This window comes from Salmo salar, chromosome 20 (assembly GCF_965601325.2).
Source record: "Salmo salar chromosome 20, fSalSal1, whole genome shotgun sequence".
Classification (NCBI taxonomy): Eukaryota; Metazoa; Chordata; class Actinopteri; order Salmoniformes; family Salmonidae; genus Salmo; species Salmo salar.
Genome location: NC_138310.1, coordinates 57,574,135 through 57,589,249, shown reverse-complemented (window position 1 = coordinate 57,589,249; position 15,115 = coordinate 57,574,135). Strand labels below are relative to the sequence as shown.

The 15,115-nt window shown below is 40.9% G+C and overlaps 1 pseudogene across 1 annotated transcript in view; it reads right to left on the bottom strand.

Annotated features, from left to right (window-relative positions):
• Positions 1-3,724: 3,724 nt before the first annotated feature.
• The window catches only part of LOC106580928 (sorting nexin-19 pseudogene), a 38,047-nt pseudogene continuing 26,656 nt past the window's right edge, over positions 3,725-15,115 (bottom strand). The window contains exons 3-4 of the transcript XR_014381893.1: positions 7,994-8,183; positions 3,725-7,452 (exon numbers count right to left, since the gene is read on the bottom strand). The product of XR_014381893.1 is annotated as a sorting nexin-19 pseudogene (transcript). The remainder of the gene's footprint in view (positions 7,453-7,993; positions 8,184-15,115) is intronic.

Genomic DNA, 15,115 nt, shown 5'->3' with positions numbered 1-15,115 from the left:
GAAGATAGGTTGGCCTGAAAGCCTGCTTCCTGGGGCCTACATTTCACTGACATATAAGTCTCTGACAGCTAAAAGCTTTTACCCTCTCAGTTGCCACAGCGACCCAGTCCTGACAGTCTGTAAATGTGACGTTATGGTGTATCCATAAGTATCTCCTTTCACCCCAACACTGAGGCTGTGTCCTAACGGGCCCTGGTAAAAAAAAGTAGCGCACTAAATACGGAATATGGTGTCATTTGAGACGCACTTATGATTCTCTGCAACCAGTGCACACAAAACAACGCAAAATCAATCTCCTCTATTGCACTCGGTTTCTGATTAAACGAGGCACAATTTTACAAATTCCTTCTAAAGAGTGGGAGACGTGAAAAAGTGCAGTCGTGAAGTGTAGCCTGCAGAGGCATGTACTATACGTACTGTAGATAGTCAAACTGTTCCCTGGCTCACAGCCCCCCCCCCCCCCCCCCCCCCCCCACAGATTGATAAAAGAAGATACTCAGCGCCGGTCAAAAGTAGTGAACTATGTAGGGAATAGAGTGCCATTTGGGACACAGCCAGCATATCTCTCCAGGAATAGCTGGCCCATTCAATAGAACAGGGCCTCTGAAGGAATAATCCAATTCAAATGACTGCCACCTTGCATAAGACAGAGAGCATACCGAGATCTTAAGCTCACTCAATCATCATACTGTAGCAAACATTTACAGAGCTGAATGTTAATATGACATCTTTGTAACTACATGTAAACCTTAACATAGTTCACATTGTTTGTTCGATGGACTGACACACACACACACACACCGATTGTTATGTTTGTATGAGGGACAGCTTCTTTTTCGGTCCTTTGTGTCAGTTGGACAATCAGAACCCATTGGCTTGCATAATGCAGTTCGACCTTTAAGTTGTATAACACACAGTTATTTGCCTTTCTGTGAAAACTAAACACGGGTTCTGCTTCACTGGAGCCATTGTCAAGGGTAGCTAGGCTACACTAACCAGCTTTTTCTGTCCATGACTATTGTGTAGGGGCTTGTCCACCCATTTGCGTCAGATCTTTGCATGGGAACTTTGACTTTTGTGATGTACGTACCCCTATAGAAATATAATTATGCATCAGAATACCATGTCTGTCATACTGAGTGTACCCATGAGTGTTCCAGTCAAATTGTGGTGGTCTAAGGGTCGTTGTCCCTTCTGGTAATCCTATTTCTATGCATACCACTTTCCCTGGTGTGTATAGTATGTATAGAGTGTGATATACCACTAGATAGCCTCTGTGTATGTTTAAGGAGGCAAGCCAAGCCTTAATGGTTCAGAAAACCACCCTCTTAACCACAGTTCCAGACCAGAACTACTGTGTATAGCCTAGTCAGACAAAATGATTCCCCTTTTATAATCTCCACTTCACCCAGCTGTTACGTAAGCATTCATTCTAATCAAAGCTGTTACTGAAACGTTCACGAGAGTAGAGGGAGAGAGAAAAACAGTGGAAACACGATATAGATCAGTTGATGTGGATCCCAGGCACTTCATGGAAACATTGACAGAGAAAATCTATCTAAACATTTGCCCTTGGTTGGATGGGAGATTTTCATGATAAACAATCATTTAGACCATCTCCATGTTGGATAACAGATGCAGTGATGATGATGATGATGATGGTTTTGGGTGAAGCTGGAGGTGTGGGGAGTTGGGGGTAGTCATCACCAAGGTTATTGTGGGCTCTCTCTCACATAGAATGATGGTCAGAGAGCTGCAGGGTCTCTAAGGGGCCTCTCTGACTGGCAGCATTACAGCATGTCCCTAGACGCGGCTGCTTGGTCTACCCCTGCCATGTAAAACAATTCACCGGTTCACAGGTTATCAATAAAAAAAGGGGGGCTTGGATTTGACGATCGTGTTTAGTATGTGTAGTTTGAGAAAAGATCATTAACGAATGAAATAACTGTCTGACTTGTCATATTGGGCACTCCAGAGGTACCTAAAAGACCATGTGACAATGACCCTGTTCGTTATCAGGTTTGACTATAGATTTTAAGAGTTAATCGTTTATCACCATTGGATTATACTTCATGGTCATATAATGCCATTCGGTATAAAACAGTTTGGTATTATACAAGCAAGAACAGAACAATTGCTTCCAAGGGTCTGTTCTGATTTTAATTATGTGAGGTCTACAGGTTTCATCCATTTTACTTGTTGCCGTTGGAAGAGAACCAGTAGTCTTCAGGGCACAGTTGGGAACTTGGCAAGCCGCTTCGGCTGATTAGAATACTTTTTTTCACACTGATCTATAAGACAAAATGTTGAATTGTTGGGATTTTTGGTTTCACATATATATGCAAACTTCAACTCTCCTTCTCACAGCGGGCCACAAAGCAGTGTGCGTGCATGCGTTTGTGTGACTGTGTGCATGTTTGTTACAGCTATCGTTTCATAAGAGATCACTGGAGAACATGAGAACATGCTGAGGCTGCGAGACCCACACCCTAGAGGGATTGTTTCATTAGATGAATCAATAAATATATTGCTTTGGCCACTATCATCCCAACAGTGCGTGCAACATTCACCCAATGTTGTGTCTAGTATAATATTACATTGGGCTTTTAGACTCCAGAGTAGGCCATGAACATCAGAATGTCCCACTCCTTTGGAGACAGCAAATCTGTACCAAAATATTTGGCTCTCATTGGTTGGTGGTTGCATGCAATTGGTTTTGTAACTTAAACAAGGGACCAATGCTAAGAAGACCAGGGTCATGTTCATCTGGCACCAAACAGAAGAGTAGGCTGAAACTGGGAGGGACTACCTAGACTGAAGAGCGTCTGCTAAATAAATTAACTGCAAGCCACTCATTTTTATTCCCGTTGCGAAACTTTAAAAAACTGTTTCAGATGCGTGCCGTAATGAACAGACCAGATTTGTGTGTTCTAATTCAATGTTCCTTGATAACACGTAAATATAAAATAGTAGTGCTATGGGCAAAGCAGACCCTGCACAGAATACCAGTGTTCTCCAGTCAACAGGTGCTCCTCCTTGACTCACCATACGGCTTTGGTTAAAAGGCGGCGTCATCGGGATCAGGGCATGGACGCCTTGCAGACAGTGTTTTCTCTCTTCACACCTGTGGTAATTTATGGTATAGCCTCTCGTTTGATCAACACAGAGAGACAAAGACCAATAGAGCTCTCAGGTACAGAGGCGATGACTGTGTTTGATGTTGCAGCTCTGGGCCATTGCCTAAAGAAGATGGATTACCTATGTTCTAGTCATGAACACATTCTGGCTCTTCTTAATGGGGCCATGCTGGCTACATGGCTATGAGTTGTAAATGATTTAGCCAATGAAACGCTCAAATCAAAACAAACTACTGGGCCTCAGCCTCAATGACCTCACTGTTATGGTCTGGAGAAAATACGTTTGCATTCATGTTAAATGTTGATAGCACTTTAGCCGACGCTAAGAAATAGAATGCATTGGGATGTGGTTTAAATGCATTGTAGAGTTGTCGTCATAAACATGCGTGACCACTTTATAAAAGTCTTCTCATAACGATTCAAATGATTAACAACCATTTTGTGTCATTGAGGCAAATCTGCTACGTAGAGAGACATAACATATAACTAGCCTTGTAATAAGACATTATAAAGGCTCTTCATCAAACGTATACATTTTTTAAAGCTTAGTTTGATAATAATTGAACAACAAATGATGTACACTAATCGACTTTTGGTCATTTTATTGGTTTTGGAAATTATCAACACCAGCAAATGTAAAATCTTGTGAGTCCAGTTATGTCCACACTGACAGAGTTACAAAGAGTCACATTCAAAGCATTAATATGTAAAATGGCACCCAAAGTCTGACTGGTGTAAACTGAATTGGGATTGTAATGTCAAATCAGACACGTAATTAAGTGGTAAATTGTATTTTCTCGATTCCTAGCTCCCTCCCCTCTGACCTTCTCCTCCAATGTGTTTTGAGGAGGCAAGGAGAGAGGACAAGAGGAATCGAGAAAATACAATTGAGGAAGCGCTTTGGTGTTGACAGAACGGAAGTTAGTGAGAAATGGCAAGACTTCAATGAAATAGCAGCTAGTAGCCATTGCAAGCAGAACCCTTCTGACGAGAAACCAAACAAATGACAAACAATACCTCTTCTGTAAGTTAGTTAATCACTGATCACTTATTTTTATCATGAGGGTAAACATATTGTGTCTATAATGGCACCATACAGAGGACATAATATCATTTGACACAACAACAACAAAAATTGTAACAAAAGCCATGTAACAAACTTTCAGATTTGCTGTGTGTTCCATGCGAGAACAGCACTCACAATCTTGTTAAATGAGTTACGTGTTGAACATGAACATTTCATGTGACGTGATACATTTGAGGACAGGACAATGGTCTTGCAGAATGCAAGCTAACCCTAATGTTCATCACAAAGGATTCAACAGGAACAGAGGTAACAGCTAAGAATGTGTTCAGGAGGGAATAAACATCACAGTACACAACATTCAGCACAACATCAGAACCCACCTTGTCACTGGGGTTTGCTACTACTTTGTGACACGATATACAAAAGGCATGTCCACAGACTACATAGTAAAGACAGACGAGACCTCTTCCAGCCATGTTTAAGGCAATTTAAAAGCATTTCCTACAGGTATTAATTTCCTTCTCTTCAGTACTACTGGTATCCCTCTCATTATTTTTGATCAATATACATTTTCACAGAAAGCATTATTACAATCGAATAAATAAGTTAGACACAATCAAATAAGTCAATCACGTTAACAAGAATACAGGAATAAAGAATTACATATCTTATTTTAAGACAAAGATGAGTGCAACAGATTGTGTTGGACATATTGGACCTCTGACATGAGATTTATGCTACTATGCTGCCTGCATGAGCTTTACCTGGCATCAGACCTACCGTACACAGTTAAAGGCATTAATAAGCATCAGTAAGAGTGGGGATTGTTAAACACGGTGAACATCTTGTTTCATTCAATGTTGAGAAGTCTTTATGCCAGTTTCAAAGACATAGGTTAGGTATAGTTAGGCGATTACACATCAGCATGGCCCAAAAATATTTTGTGCATCTCAGATTGTTCTGGCAATTCTCACATAAAATCTGAATTGAGAGGAAGGATGTGTAACATGCTTTTTTGAGAAAATCATGATGAAAGTGTCCCTTTTAGGCCCTTTTTAGACCTACCTATACATGCCTCCTGTAAGACCCTATGATCCGTAAACGGTACATGGTACAGACATCATGGTGTCATCATACTCCTTTGTACGCCTCTGAAATGTTCATTATGGCTATAATCTGAAATACAGTTTTTCACATTAATTGATTTAACATTAACAATAATATTATTAATATCTCAAAAGTGCCCTTTTTGATTTAGCTTATTTTTAAACATATTGTTTGAAACAATATACTCTTCAAAAACATCACATTTCCAGAGTGGGCTCTCTGCTACTTTGAAAGAAATTATAAACGCTATACATCGAAATTTACATTATAGGCCATTAACCAATCACAGCCCTCCAGTATGATTGCACATTCAGCAAATCACCAGCAGAGGGAGTTCCCTTTGAATTCATTTTCCCATTCACTGTGTTGGTGGTACTTGTAAAATGTATCAAAATTTTAAAAAGTAGCAGAGAGACCACTGAAAATTGCATGTACTTGTAGAATATATTATTTAAAACAACCATGTTAGGCCCATGGGAAAAGTGGCTATCAAGCGCTTTAAAGTGCAGTGGCCTTCATCATAAGTTCAAAACGTGTGAGTGACCACTTTAACAGAAACATGTCAGTGGACCATATCAGTACGAGCCAGGCCTCAGGAGTAAGGGAGTACAGTATTAATGCAACACAGCACATGTGCAGCTTGGTGTAGAGCCAAGGGGATCAAAAGGAATAGCGGCATATAACGGGGAACACATAGGCAAGTCATCCCGAAAGGACAAAGCACGACACAGTAAGCCTAACGTGGGGAAACAATCTAATTAGACTTCCACAATAGAATACGGAAAGACCACAAGGGATCATGTTGGTGTGGAGTCAATCTGAAATGAGTTTGGTCCAAAGCTGGAGGCTTTAGGAAGCAGGAAAAAGGATGGATTTGGGAAGTTTGGGAAGGCGGCTTTTCCCACACGTACGTGTGTTTGGGCTTTTGGAGATCAGACACGTATTCTGATCAAACAGAAAACAGGTGTTGGGTAATCAAAGCTGCTCCGGACGTGTGGCCGATGTTTGAGACCCACAAATGTTATGGACTAAATCAGAGACAGACCCAGATGACCTCGGGTCCAAAATGTCAGAGTTAAAGGTGGGGACACATGAATAATGGAATTTATCCAGATACATTAGGCTGGACTTTCATCGAGGACTATTCACTGACAGTTGATTAAACGTGTGTATACCCCAGTATCGCTCCCATGACTTTCATGGTGGTAGTTTCTCTGCGTTTTTGGAGAGACTTTCAGGGACGAGGAACTTGAGGAAAAGGTCCCAGATACAGTAGACCAGGTGTCTGTACAGGGTAAGAGTCACAGGTTAAAGGTCAGGGGTCTCCCAGAAATCAACTCTCCAACATTTCCTATCTTCAAAAGTATCCACCATTTAACTATCGCCAGTTACAGGTGGACATTTTAAGTTTGTTTAAAATGTTGAAAACTTCGTAATTTGGGGCTTGCGACTTTTACAATGGGCCAAATCACAACCTGATATTTCTGCAATTTTGTTGCAATTTCCCCCATTCACATCAAGACGTGATTTAGGCGAAAGCATACAGCCCAAGAGGACCAAAACCTAAGCTCCTACGAGGTTCAACGAGCCAAATTACTTCAGCAATGGAATCCTTACAATTGGCCGTGTTCTTCGTTCCAGTGATGAAAATTCATGAGACAACTCTCTTGATTCTAACAGCATGTTTCAAACACTACAGGGACTTAGTTGAGTCGTAAATATATTATACTGTACCTTACGCACACACACCTTATTTGAACATTTCAATAAGAAGATTAGGGTGATGCATGCTGCTATAATCAAAACTGATGCATCTTAAGAACAAAGGGCTGGCAATGTATAAATCATCAGCTTGACCCAATGGAAACGTGTCTGGAAAGAGGTATATTATATGGAACACACTATAAAGCTTGGCTGATGCCCACTGATTCACAACCAGCTCATCACTTAGCTTTAGAACCCTTTATCAACTCCTCATGTCATGTTCCTTCATAATCTATTGTAAGACCATGATGTCAGACTCTTTAAATCATAGCCAGACAGACAGGCAGGTGACGTAGTGTATATGACTTTGTTTTTTTGTGTGTGGTCACCTGTTTATGTAAGGGTTCTGCAGAGATTCCAGCTTAGTCTGCCAGCTTAGTCTGTATTTGTCCGAGCCCAGCATTCCTGAGAGCAGATCTGTAAACACAGAAGAGTACAAATATAGAACTGAGAGGCCATATAGGACTCCACAGAGAATTCAGAACAGCCAAGGTCACCAAAAATATATTAAATAAAAACATAGCTAGTTGGATAAAGTAAGACCAGCAGACCCTGAAATGGCTTCTTAGAAAAATCAGTTAGTTTACAAAATTGAATTTACATGAAATGCCATTGTATTGCACATAAGCAATATAAACTACCGTAATACAAATGTATTGTATGTTTGCAGAGGTAGATAGGAATGAGTGAGTATGGGCCAGGAGTTTTTCCTGATCATTTGCTGTAATGGACCAAAGTTATAACCTAGTTTATTTTTCATGGTCAGGTCACAAGGTCAGGATAAAGTCCTGGGTCCTGTTTATTTGTAATGTTCATAAAATAGTACATTTGAACGTAAAAACTAAAATTTGCATTTCTTATTGAACATGTCCATAATCCCTCCCGGTTTCAGTCCATTTTCTTCCATTTGGTGCCTAATGAACATGAGCCTGCCTCTTCGTTATTAGTAATCACTTGCCTGGTAGTAGTTTCATGACGCAGTGCAGGGATTGCTGCTTGGTGTCCTCCTTCTGTTGGTGGCTGTGCGCCGGGTGGGACTGGGCTGGGCTGGTAGGCTGCCCCCCAGCCACACCGCCTCCTGCAGCACCCGCAGGTAGATCACCCAATACTGGGTACAGGTCAGGTTAGCCACGCTCACGTTAAGCCAACTGCAAGTGACAGACAACACACACATCAGGGATGTGATCAGGACAACATACTGTAGATATATTGAACAAAAATATGAACACAACATGTAAAGTGTTGGTCCCATTTTTCATGAGCTGAAATAAAAAATCCCAGAAATGTTCCATATGCATAAAAAGCTTATTTCTCTCAAATTTTGTGTACAAATTTGTTTACATCCCTGTTAGTGAGCATTTCTCCTTTGCCAAGATCATCCATCCACCTGATAGATGTTCCATATCAAGAAGATGATTAAACAGCATGATCATTACACAGGTGCACCTTGTGCTGGGGCCAATAAAAAGGCCACTCTAAAATGTGCCGTTTTGTCACACAACACAATGCCACAGATGTCTCAAGTTTTGAGGGACCATATAATTGGCATGCTGACTGCAGGAACGGCTAACAGAGCTATTGCCAGGGAACTTAATGTTAATTTCTCTACCATAAGCCGCCTCCAATGTTGTTTTAAAGAATTTGGCAGTACATCCAACCGGCCCCACAACCGCAGAACCCGCGTAACCACGCCAGCCCAGGACCTCCACATCTGTCATAAATGTCATCACAGTTTCTTTAGTTGAAATATCAACTTACTAGTGATGCACCGACATTACATTTTGGCCAATACCCGATATTTTACTTGCCCCCCCCCCCCCAAAAGAATGATACCGATAACCGATATTAACATTTTTTGCGGCCTTTTATACATTCTAGTACAGTTAAATAGTTAACACACACGGACGCAGCGGTCTAAGGCACTGCATCTCAGTGCAACAGGCGTCACTACAGTCCCTGGTTCGAATCCAGGCTGTATCACATCCGGCCGTGATTGGGAGTCCCATAGGGCAGCGCACAAATAAGAATTTGTTCGTAACTGACTTGCCTAGTTAAATAAAGGTTAAACACACACAGACACACACCACACTAACCAAAAAGTTATTTTGTTGGCATTTACATATGTCCCCATTACCAGTAAAACATCATCAAAACCTATTTCTTTCACTCACTTGCTGTGCTGTTTCGTTGTTCATTTGTTCAGTCATTTCATTCTCAACCAGGATTTCTATGGAACGCCATTTGGGTCTTTGCGCGTCAAAAAAGATACACGTCAAATAACACTATTTGACGTGTCAAATAACACAAAATAATCTGTTTCAGTATCTAGCTAACTATGTAGTTAGGTGTCATCATCTGAAATAACCCTAATTTATAAGACAGTTCTTATTTGAATAATAATGGTCGGACCCATCTATGTGAAGCTAGCGACAATAAGGATTAGCCACAATAGTGGACTTTGCGGTTAGCCTTCAAAATAAAAGTATGGCATAATTCTACTATTTGTATTCATTTGCATCACTGTCAATGACACTTTTATTTTGAAGGCACACTGCAAATTCGACTATTGTGCCTAATCCTTATTGTGGCTAGCTTTACAACACATAATCCGGGCCGGTCGACCCTCACTAGCCAGATGAAGCTAGCTGGCTGCTTATAACGTTATCTTTGGGCAACAGGGTTAAGTAGCTGGCTAGCTATTTATTTTCATGAACTGAAGTTCAATATCAATTAGCCGAACAACAAGTGGCAACCTAGCTAATACTTACAAGGATTCGTAAATCATTGCTAAGAATAATGAAAATGATTGCAGTTTCTACTGTTCGTTGTTTTCAGGCTGGTTGTATTGGTGCTAGCTAGGTACCAAGCTAAAGCTAGCTAGCTACCCCAGAAGTTGCGGTCAAACAAATATTACCAACGCGGTATTGTAAACACATCGTTCGTGGCCGGTGTTTGCTTGTTTGCATACTTTTTTTGTACAGCTTTGACAGTGCTACTGTATAATTTTTTTACACGCAAAGAACCAAACGATGTGAATGTCGTGAAGCTAATAGCAGTGGCACTATTACTGTGTAACTCCGATAGGGCAACATCTGAAAAATAGCGCACTTGGCGAAAGCCAACATCACCCATGACAGAGAATGGTTGATTGTCAAGGGCAATGAATTCCATTATCTTGGCTTTAATGGATTTCGCCTTTGAGTTGTCTCGATTAAATTTTGTTACTCTTTCAAATGACTGCTCGACTTGTTGACTGCTTTAGCCACACAGCAGACATCGTGTGGGCTAGGTTAGGAATGCTGTTGCAATTGTAGCGCAAAATTTTACGTAGTGTCATTAAGTTATGTACCTACTTTATATATACGGTAGCTTTGACATCGGTTTTTAACATCGGCGTTAACTAGACATCGGGCCGATACCGATGTTGGCATTTTTAGCTAATATCGGCCGATTCCGATATATTCACCGATATATCGTGCATCCCTACAATTTACTTCTGACAAGGTAAACAGTCCACAAACAAATGAAGACTTGTGTATGACAATGCTGTCACATGGAGAGGACATTTTACTCCCAACAAGATTAAAACCTGTTCGCAAAAAATACATTGAAGTAGAGGTCGACCGATTAATCGGAATGGCTGATTAATTGGTGCCGATTTTTCAAGTTTTCATAACAATCGGTAATCGGTATTTATGGCCACTGATTTGCCGATTTTTTTTCATTTTTTTATAATATTTTTTACTAGGCAAGTCAGTTAAGAACACATTCTTATTTTCAATGACGGCCTAGGAACGGTGGGTTAACTGCCTTGTTCAGGGGCAGAACGACAGATTTTTACCTTGTCAGCTTGGGGATTCAATCTTGCAACCTTATGGTTAACTAGTCCAACGCTCTAACCACCTGCTTTACATTGCACTCCACGAGGAGCCTGCCTGTTACGCGAATGCAGTAAGAAGCCAAAGTAAGTTGCTAGCTAGCATTAAACTTATCTTATAAAAAAACAATCAACCAATCATAATCACTAGTTAACTACACATGGTTGATGATATTACTAGTTTATCTAGCCTGTCCTGAGCTGCATATAATTGATGCGGTGCGCATTTGCGAAAAAGGACTGTCGTTGCTCCAACGTGTACCTAACCATTTCTTAAAATCAATACACAAGTATATATTTTTAAACCTGCATATTTAGTTAATATTGCCTGCTAACATGACTTTCTTTTAACTAAGGAAATTGTCACTTCTCTTGCGTTCCGTGCAAGTAGTCAGGGAATATGCAGCAGTTTGGGCCGCCTGGCTCGTTGCGAACTGTGTGAAGACTATTTCTTCCTAACAAAGACAGCCAACTTCGCCAAACGGGGGATGATTTAACAAAAGCGCATTTGCAAAAAAAGCACAATCGTTGCACGACTGTACCTAACCATAAACATCAATGCCTTTCTTAAAATCAATACACAAGTATATATTTTTAAACCTGCATATTTAGCTAAAAGAAATCCACGTTAGCAGGCAATATTAAACAGGTGAAATTGTGTCAGTTCTCTTGCGTTCATTGCACGCAGAGTCAGGGTATATGCAACAGTTTGGGCCGCCTGGCTCGTTGCAAACTAATTTGCCAGAATTTTACGTAATTATGACATAACATTGAAGGTTGTGCAATGTAACAGGAATATTTAGACTTAGGGATGCCACCCGTTAGATAAAATACAGAACGGTTCCGTATTTCACTGAAAAAATAAACGTTTTGTTTTCGAGATGATAGTTTCCGGATTCGACCATATTAATGACCTAAGGCTCGTATTTCTGTGTGTTTATTATATTATAATTAAGTCTATGATTTGATATTTGATAGAGCAGTCTGACTGAGCGGTGGTAGGCACCAGCAGGCTCGTAAGCATTCATTCAAACAGCACTTTCGTGCGTTTTGCCAGCAGCCCTTCGCAATTCTTCAAGCATTGCGCTGTTTATGACTTCAAGCCTATCAACTCCCAAGATTAGGCTGGTGTAACCGATGTGAAATGGCTAGCTAGTTAGCGGATGCGTGCTAATAGCGTTTCAAACGTCACTCGCTCTGAGACTTGGAGTAGCTGTTCCCCTTGCTCTGCATGGGTAACGCTGCTTCGAGGGTGGCTGTTGTCGATGTGTTCCTGGTTTGAGCCCAGGTAGGAGCGAGGAGAGGGACGGAAGCTATACTGTTACACTGGCAATACTAAAGTGTCTATAAGAACATCCAATAGTCAAAGGTATATGAAATACAAATCGTATAGAGAGAAATAGTCCTATAATTCCTATAATAACTACAACCTAAAACTTCTTACCTGGGAATATTGAAGACTCATGTTAAAAGGAACCACCAGCTTTCATATGTTCTCATGTTCTGAGCAAGGAACTTAAACATGAGCTTTTTTACATGGCACATATTGCACTTTTACTTTCTTCTCCAACACTTTGTTTTTGCATTATTTAAACCAAATTGAACATGTTTCATTATTTATTTGAGGCAAAATTGTTAGTATTTATGTATTATATTAAGTTAAAATAAGTGTTCATTCAGTATTGTTGTAATTGTCCATTTTTTTTCTCCTTTTTCTTTTAAATCGGCCGATTAATCGGTATCGGTTTTTTTGGTCCTCCAATAATCGGAATCGGTGTTGAAAAATCATAATCGGTCGACCTCTACATTAAAGAGACAGTATGACACACACACAAACAATAGGGTGCACTCCACACTGTCTTACAGCATAAAGGCACAGAACGCAACAACCCCCATCCACATGTGCAGAGGTATTTTGAGCACAAGGTAATGGCCGTACCACATTCCAATAGCCTTACAGAAATGCAGTAGATGGTATTAATCAACCAAACTAAAGTCGTCCAAAGAACGTGCCATGCTTGTAAAATGATCGGTGTGTTTACAGTCATACACACACAGGGAGAGATGGTTTGCTGTTGGTCTCTTGAGTAGGGCTTACGCAAACAGTGTACACAAAAATAGTTTGTATCCAGACTGTATTCAATTGGATGAGAGACTTGATCAAAATCAATGAATAACACTCTGCAGATGTTACATAATACTGAAAAATCCACAAAAATATGGTTCATGGCACATTTCAAGGCCCTTAATTTAGTTATTTCATTACAGGTTTTTTCATTACACTGCTGAAGGACATGGACGGTTCTGAGAAAACGTGGATCTCGTTTTTGTTCTGACTATCTTATACCCTGTCATTGTTAGTATGTTTCATAACAGCGAGGCTGGCTTACCAAACCAATACATGATGACATCCGTGTGGATGATGTGGGACTGTGAGATACTATAAAAGCCTATGAAGGACTGCCTGCTAAGAAACTCTCTCAAGATTGATGTGAGCAATTATTATCTTTGCACATACAGTATGTTGTATGCTTTGGAGGGAGAGAGGATAAATTGATATTAAAAATACGTTCCAATGAGAGTCTACTTCGGAGTTCAACTAACAAATAACAATGACTAGGAGTTCTAATGAGAAAATACAACTTATGTGACACAAGTCATATGGATTCCGTCCTAAAATTTGATGCATATTGAACTCAATACTTGTGCTTGACTGAAGAAACTGCCATGTCTCACAGAGCAGCTATGAATTCTGGGAAGTGGACATTGCATGTTTTTTTGCCACGGATCTCCTACTCTTCATGCCTCTGAAGATTTACTGGTTTATTTTAAAACCCTCATTAAAAACTCGGAATGTGGACAATGATGAGTGTCCATTCAACGCCACATACCGACCGGAGACAAGCGCATTAGCCAAAATCATGGTCGCTTACGACGACAGAACAGCAGAGACGAGTCGAGAACACAAGCACGTGAGCACGAGCTGCCGAGACCAAACATACTCTCTTCCAGACAAACATTAAAAAAGTGCTTTCTTTTTTCCCTAATTTGGGAAAATCTTTGGACTTTTCGGCAGATCCTTCTTAAAGCATTGGGAACCTCCCAAGTCTCCCCCGTCTATAATGTCCTGGGAGGGCCGGTCTGGATCTGGTCTGACATGCGGCCGTGGTTTATGTCTTGGGGAAGCAGCAGTCACTCCAGCTCCTCCTACCCAGTCACTAGGGAGGTTTATAGCAGACCGACTGCACTATTTCATCAGGAAACACGGAGGCCCTGGAAACACTCCCAGCAGGGCCTAGCACTCTTTGATAAGCTGCGATGTCTTTCACAGTCAGCATCAGAGTACGTCATGTTCACATTGAAATGACCTCCCCCTAACTTGGTGCACCCGGTGAAGGTCTCCTGCTGTGAGTAACGATGCAGGGAAACCAACCTAAGAAGTAAGCCTACTAAAGAATGGTATGTTTCACATAGGGTGATGTTGACTCTGGAAAAGATCAGGCATCTTGATATATCGATGAATAGCACCCGTGAATTCCCACCACCACATACTATCTAAATATGGTATACAGTACAGTACATATTACAGTATCATTGATGAAAATGATGCAACACAAAGTGCAATAGCTAACCAGCCTCTCAACATTAGCATCGGTGGATGGAATGCTGGCCTCTCTGGGATAACAAGAAGACAAAAGCTGCACTTGTCCAGACAAACCATTTAAGGGCTGACGTTGGACCACAGCTAATGTAGGGTGATGGAACTAAAAAGCGAGTTGTTTGGAATCAACAGTAGTACATTTTATTTCGTACTACTGACCCGGTGTTCAGTTTATGAAGTGCAGCCCATTTTGACTGGCAGCGGCTTTGACAGGGACACGCAGCATTAGCAGGGAATACATTTCTCCACCTCAGAAAGAATGGAAAAAAAGGGTTACTACGCTCTCCCTGCAGCCAGCCATGTTTAAACAACCCCGTTTCAAATTCTAATAGGTGCTTTGATTTCTTCTGACACTGCAAAAACATCAACGTGATAACTATATTCCATTTGGAAAAGTGCCTAATTGACATGTGAAATTCGCTCGGAAAAAGTGACAGCCCGAGACGCAGAGTTGTTCGGGTAGGCAATGGAAAGGGGAGTGAGAAAGACAGTTAATTCATCGTCTGTGACAGACAGAGACAGACCGTGATGCACATGCTGGG